The sequence below is a fragment of the Callorhinchus milii genome, unplaced genomic scaffold (genome assembly GCF_018977255.1).
Source record: "Callorhinchus milii isolate IMCB2004 unplaced genomic scaffold, IMCB_Cmil_1.0 Scaffold748, whole genome shotgun sequence".
Classification (NCBI taxonomy): domain Eukaryota; kingdom Metazoa; phylum Chordata; class Chondrichthyes; order Chimaeriformes; family Callorhinchidae; genus Callorhinchus; species Callorhinchus milii.
In genome coordinates, this window is record NW_024705489.1 from 22,501 (window position 1) to 28,795 (window position 6,295).

A 6,295-nucleotide genomic window follows, 5' to 3' on the forward strand; every position below is an offset into this window, starting at 1 on the left:
CCTCTCTGCCCCTGTTCAAGTTCTCCCGAGTCGGATACAGGTTAGATCTTACTTGCAGTGCGGCGATGTAGTAACGTTGTTTGAGGCCACCTCGTGTCCCCAGCCACGTATTACTAACCTTGTCGTGCGCAAAATTTTCAACACCCACACTTTGCACTGGTTTCTCACACCATCTCTTGAATTCGAGCTGCCGCCAGTTACATGGTTTAGGGTATACCGGCTCTTTCAAGGCGAGGTCTGTAGACAACACCGAAGGAATGACTTGACAATCACCTCCGGCTCGGATCCATAGGTTTCTGAACTTCTCATCCACACCCTGCGAAGACACTATATTTCGTATCATAACATCAGAAGAGTTGGCAATGCGCTGCAGCCTTCTCAGCTGCGTGGATGGAATCATGCTTTCCAACTTCATGATTGCTAGGCCTCCATCACAAGCTCTGGCGTATAGCAGTCCGTTGCAGGTAGAAGGTGGCAGATGGAGCCAACCCTTAACCGCGCTCCTAATTGCTTGGTCCAAAATTCGCAAGGTGGTCGGTCTGCAATCAGCATGATCGCCTGGGTACAGTAGTCGAGGTACGGCGTATGCATTGAGAAGTTCCACCTTCTGAGTCGGTTTCAAAGGTGCCCCGTCAATGTTTGAGATCCATTTCTTTAATTGCACATTCAGGTCTGGCTGTACAATGCCAGTCCACGGGCTGATTTTCATACCAAGGTATTTCGCGGATTCCTCAGGCCCAACCATTTGGACTCGCACCTCAGCTATGGCCCACGGGTCGCAGTTATTCACCGTGTACGAGTCTTTCGTTGGGTTCAACATGAAGCCCTGACATTTACTGGCTTGAATCTTAAGCCCTGATAGCTTGCAGAATGATTCTAGGATGGCGATATTGGTGGTCATGCCCTCCCATGAGTCACTCATCAACACCAAGTCATCTGCAAACGCCAGCGAGGTCTCACACTCGGCTTCAATAGTGTATCCAACACCATGCGCCTCCAAGGCACATAAGAGAGGGTCCATGGCTAGGTTGAATAACAGGGGAGACATCGGATCACCCTGCTTCACACCAACTCGGATGTTAATTTCAGGACTCGAGGTGTCCTTACTCTTAAACGAGGTCGTGCATTGGTCGTAGGCGTTTTGAATGATGTTAATCATGTGCTCGTCCACTTTTTTTTGCCTTAGTACCCACATGATGTGGGCATGGGACACCGAGTCGAAAGCTTTAGCCACATCAATGAATACCACCGCCAACGACTTGTGATCTTTCTTTGCCTGATTCATAATGTCTTGAAGTTCCTTAAGGTTTTCTGAGCAGCCTGGTGCAGCAATAAACCCGCGTTGCCGCGGATTCAGAGAGCAAGCACGTTCTAGGCGTGCCGTGAGGATCCTGGAAAACAGTCTGAGGACTATGGAGCTAATCGTTATCGGTCTCCAATTTCCTAGATCCTTCAGTAGATCCTCACTCATAACCTTGGGTATCAGAACAGACTTATTTCTTTTCAGGTCTTTGGGGATGATGCCAGTAACCAACCAAGCATTGAACAGGGCTGCCAGTGTCTTTCCCTCTGGATCAGCAACGATGATTGCTGCCATTGTCACACCATCTGGTCCTGGCGCAGATGATGGTTTAATTGCACAAATGCCCGCCACAACCTCTTCCACCGAAATCAGGGATTCAAAGTGGTCATTGTTCGCTACCGTCGGAGACGTAAATTGGCCGAGGCCATTGAAAGGTAATACTTCCTCCCACTTGCTACGGTAGAAGTCATACACCTCCTTGATAGGAATCAGGCACTCCTGTCGGTCTTTGCCATCAAGGACTAGAGAGGCCAACTGAGAGCGGTTTCTGAAGAACAGCTTCTGATGTTTCATGTATTTGCCTCTCTTTTCCGCTCTCTTTTTCATCCAAGTCCTCGCAGGCATCGTCCTGGGTTTGATAACATCTTCTTTGGTCTTGGAACAGCCACCTCTGGTCTTAACCACTCGCATTAGTCGAAGCATTGACTTTGTTGCATTGTCAACTTGGACATCCTGCTGACCCTCACCCTGCAACCATGCCTTCATCACCTCTACTGCAGGGCCTTCACGTTTTTTGCTTGACTTAAGCATAAGCAACTCAGTTGCTAGAACGAGTTTGGCCCTCGCACCCGACGTAATACCTGGCGGGGGTGAGACGGTCTCGAGGAACCCAGAAACAGTGTTCAAAGTCTGTAGCTTGGGGCAATCTTCTTTTTGGTCAGGCATCGTCTCTTATCTGATATTTGCTTATTGGTCTTCGTAACCAGCTTTGTTGCAATAAGCATATTGATGTTCTTTTTCCCCTGGAACTGCACCTCTAGTTGGGCCAGCTGGGTCTCTTCCTCCAAAGACCAGCAGCTTAGATGTGCCCCTCTCCGCGAGGTATCTTTCGTGAAAGCTTTAATCCTTTCCTCATTTCGCGCTGATGGGTGTGCATGTCTCTTGTGTTGGGAAAGGCCAGTAGATGACCCAAAACGCAACTGGCAACATTCACAACCCCAAGTCAGGCTTTCATCCGTTAATTTTCTTCCCCCACATTTGGGGACATGACACGATATCGATCGGAAGTTTGAATTCGTCTTGTCGCATTTCGAGCACTTAAACACCAGAGGAATATCTCTGTGTTTGGTGATAAAGTGCTTCACCAGTTCAGACACTTTGCCCAGATGTTCCTGGCAAATTTCACAGACAGTTTTCAGATTCGGTAGAATAACCGTGACAGATTCCTTTTTGGTGTCAACCGGGTACCTTTCAAGCACGGGTTCCTCTACCGACATATCAAGGATGGACTCATGAGTATTATCGTCATCCGACATCTCCTCAGTCTCAAAAAGACTGCTGATTTGCTCGTAGTAATCACAATTGACCTCTTCCTTATTCAAGGCAGAGTTGAAAAAAGTGATGGATGTTATCCTGGTCCTGGTCAGCTTCGGTTCGGCACTTTCAGAAGTCCGGTAGACATCTTCATCCTCTGTCTGGGTCGAAACCGAGACAAACAAGAGCTTCATGGGACGGTGTCGCCATGAGCTCTCTGTGCCGCTTAGGTCAAGAATCGAGGGTCTCACTGTAATGGATGGGTCGCCAACCCGAGTGCCATCCATAGCACGTTGTTTGGCCAGGCCTCGTGCCAACTGGCTTGAGAACTTTGTTTTTTCATCCATATGAGTTTTGGAGCCTCTAGTAATCCTGCACCCCGGCCTCGGTGCAGGATAGGAGATGGAATCAGTGCTATAACCTTGTTGGCCATCGTCTGGAAGGTTAGTTCAAGACAATGTTTCCGGCGGGACCACGTGGAGGTCAAGGCCACATTGACTCTTGTTCCTTTCCCAAGGGAACGCCGGCCGAGGCGATGCGCCAGCCCGACACCGCGCGGGGTCCTGGCACCCCGGGGAGGGGCACCGGGGCCGCACGGCCGCAGCCAACGAACCGCCGCAGCTGAGGCGCTCCGCAGGAAGGGCCCGGCACACGTCCAAACTCGTCCCCCAGCCGCCCGAGACGACGGCGGGAGGCTCGCCCAGCCGCAGCGCGCGCCCAGACCCCGCTTCGCGCCCCAGCCCGACCACAGCGCCAGTTCTGCTTACCAAAAGTGGCCCACTGGGCACTCGCATTCCATGCCCGGCTCCAAGCCAGCGAGTCGGGCGTCTTACCCATTTAAAGTTTGAGAATAGGTTGAGATCGTTTCGGCCCCAAGACCTCTAATCATTCGCTTTACCGGATAAAACTGCTCCTGCCTAGCGCCAGCTATCCTGAGGGAAACTTCGGAGGGAACCAGCTACTAGATGGTTCAATTAGTCTTTCGCCCCTATACCCAGGTCGGACGATCGATTTGCACGTCAGAACCGCTACGGGCCTCCACCAGAGTTTCCTCTGGCCTCGCCCTGCCCAGGCATAGTTCACCATCTTTCGGGTCCCAACACGTACGCTCTCGCTCCACCTCCCCGACGCAGCGGGCGAGGCGGGCCGGCGGTGCGCCGCCCGCTCCAAGGCGCGGGCGGATCCCACCTCGGCCGGCGACGAATCCGGCCTTCACCTTCACGCCTGCCGGCGAAGGGCGGACACACGCTGATCCATTCAGTGTAGCGCGCGTGCGGCCCCGGACATCTAAGGGCATCACACACCTGTTATTGCTCAATCTCGTGTGGCTGAAAGCCACTCGTCCCTCTAAGAAGCTCAACGCCGACCGCACAGGGGCCGCGTAGCTAGTTAGCACGTCGGAGTCTCGTTCGTTATCGGAATGAACCAGACAAATCGCTCCACCAACTACGAACGGCCATGCACCACCACCCACGGAATCGAGAAAGAGCTCTCAATCTGTCAATCCTCTCCGTGTCCGGGCCGGGTGAGTTTTCCCGTGTTGAGTCAAATTAAGCCGCAGGCTCCACTCCTGGTGGTGCCCTTCCGTCAATTCCTTTAAGTTTCAGCTTTGCAACCATACTTCCCCCGGAACCCAAACACTTTGGTTTCCCGCAAGCTGCCAGGCAACAGCTTTAATATACGCTATTGGAGCTGGAATTACCGCGGCTGCTCGCACCAGACAGGCAGAGGAAAGGAGAGTCCCCACACGCATCCAAATTCGGAGGAACAGGACCCCCACGCACACCACGTAAACACACCTGTTACGCGGAATTCACACAACACAAACCACCACAAGGAGGGCCTTGTTGTCGTGTATGCTCCGGGGGCAACCTGGCGGTTCTAAAGGCTCACAAAACACAGGGCTTCCCACAAGGCCAGCCAATTTGAGGCAGCTGTAAGCGCACCACACACACCCAACGTGGGGTAGGGGAAGGAGCAGGGGTCGACCCCACATGCCTGCAAACCTCTAGAGTGGCCTTTCAATGCTCGCTACACTCTCGACCGACAAATCCAATTGAAACCAACCCTAATGCTTGCACAGTCGGCAGCCTTCCTTGGCACAAGACCGAACGGCGCATCAACAACCCAAGGGACAGCCTTCCCCACACACTCTGGAGGAGAATAGGCTCCTCGGGCGAAGTAACACAGCTCAAGATGCTCGCTCATTCACTGAAACCGTGGCAAACAAAACCTGCTGACGCACACCACTTATGCATCACATGGAGATTGCCATTCTAAATAACGTGTGCAGGTGCGATGGAAATATTTTCTCGTTTTGGTGCATGCTGGATTTTTATCGACAGCTACCGACAAACGGTAGAAATTGGCGGGGATAGGCCTCAGACATTACCACCAAGCTCTGGGAACGTGAGCGACACAAGACGAATGGGCATTTTTAAGCAGATATATGGCAGTTACTGACAGTGCCTGGCGTGGGTTACTTGCGTCCGTTTTCGAGAGGGGAAGACGACCCATGTATATGTAAAGGGCGATTTTAGCGACGTTAAGGCACTAAAGGCTGCTTTTCCCCTTAACTTGTTTCCCGAGGGAAACGAAGGACATGTATGGCGTGTACATTTTTTACGAATTTTCATTGCAATTCTTGAATTAATGACTGCGATCACACTTTTGCAGGATATGTGCCAACGTTTCTTCTGAAATTTGGTTGTTAATACTACGGCATTTAAATCTACATTTCTTGGTCTCCAACGTCCCTCGATTGCATCTCGATTTAGTCGGAAGTGCGTTTATCCTTAGTTTCACCATGTCTATGTAATTATACGATTATATGGTTCTATAATTCCCTGTTATCCACGAGTTGTTTTCTGGCTGAGATTGGCAATATACCAACCCTCGACCGTCTGTTGTTTCATATAGTTTATTTGACAATTTAACCTGATTTAAAGTTTTTGAAGGAAATTTGGACGATGCAAATATATGAGCCTGTTTTACAGTCGCAATAGTGTATGGTTGTTGTGATAATGTTCTTATTACTGGATCATCAGAAGTTATCAATTTGTTGTGTCTGTTTATTATAGATAGTGCGACTGAGTCGCATACATTTCTTATACCCATTCCTCCGTTGCATATTGGTGTATAAAATAAACTGTCGGGCGTATCGTGTGGCAACCTGAGCAGAAGCTTTACTCTTTTCCTAATTTCAGAACCAAGTGACATCAATAGACCTTTGGTAACTTTTCCAAGGACCAGTTGATGAATAATACGAGGTATTAAATTGGTATTGATCAAATATACTTTTTTTTCTAGCTTTAACGGTGCTCTGGTCAGTTTGTTTAACATTGAGGCGAGAAGGTTACAGCTTATGGATCGTTTTCTCCTTGGGTCAAATTCAATGCCTAGATATTTGAATCCCTTTACATACGATAGAGGATTAATGGGTTCGTTATTTATAAAGTA

The 6,295-nt window shown here is 50.0% G+C and overlaps 1 long non-coding RNA gene across 1 annotated transcript in view; it reads left to right on the plus strand.

The window, feature by feature from the left end:
• Positions 1-5,625, plus strand: part of LOC121852319 — a 6,741-nt gene extending 1,116 nt beyond the window's left edge. Inside the window, exons 2-3 of the long non-coding RNA XR_006086080.1 lie at positions 2,906-2,910; positions 5,614-5,625. This is a non-coding gene — a long non-coding RNA (uncharacterized LOC121852319). The remainder of the gene's footprint in view (positions 1-2,905; positions 2,911-5,613) is intronic.
• Positions 5,626-6,295: the final 670 nt, after the last annotated feature.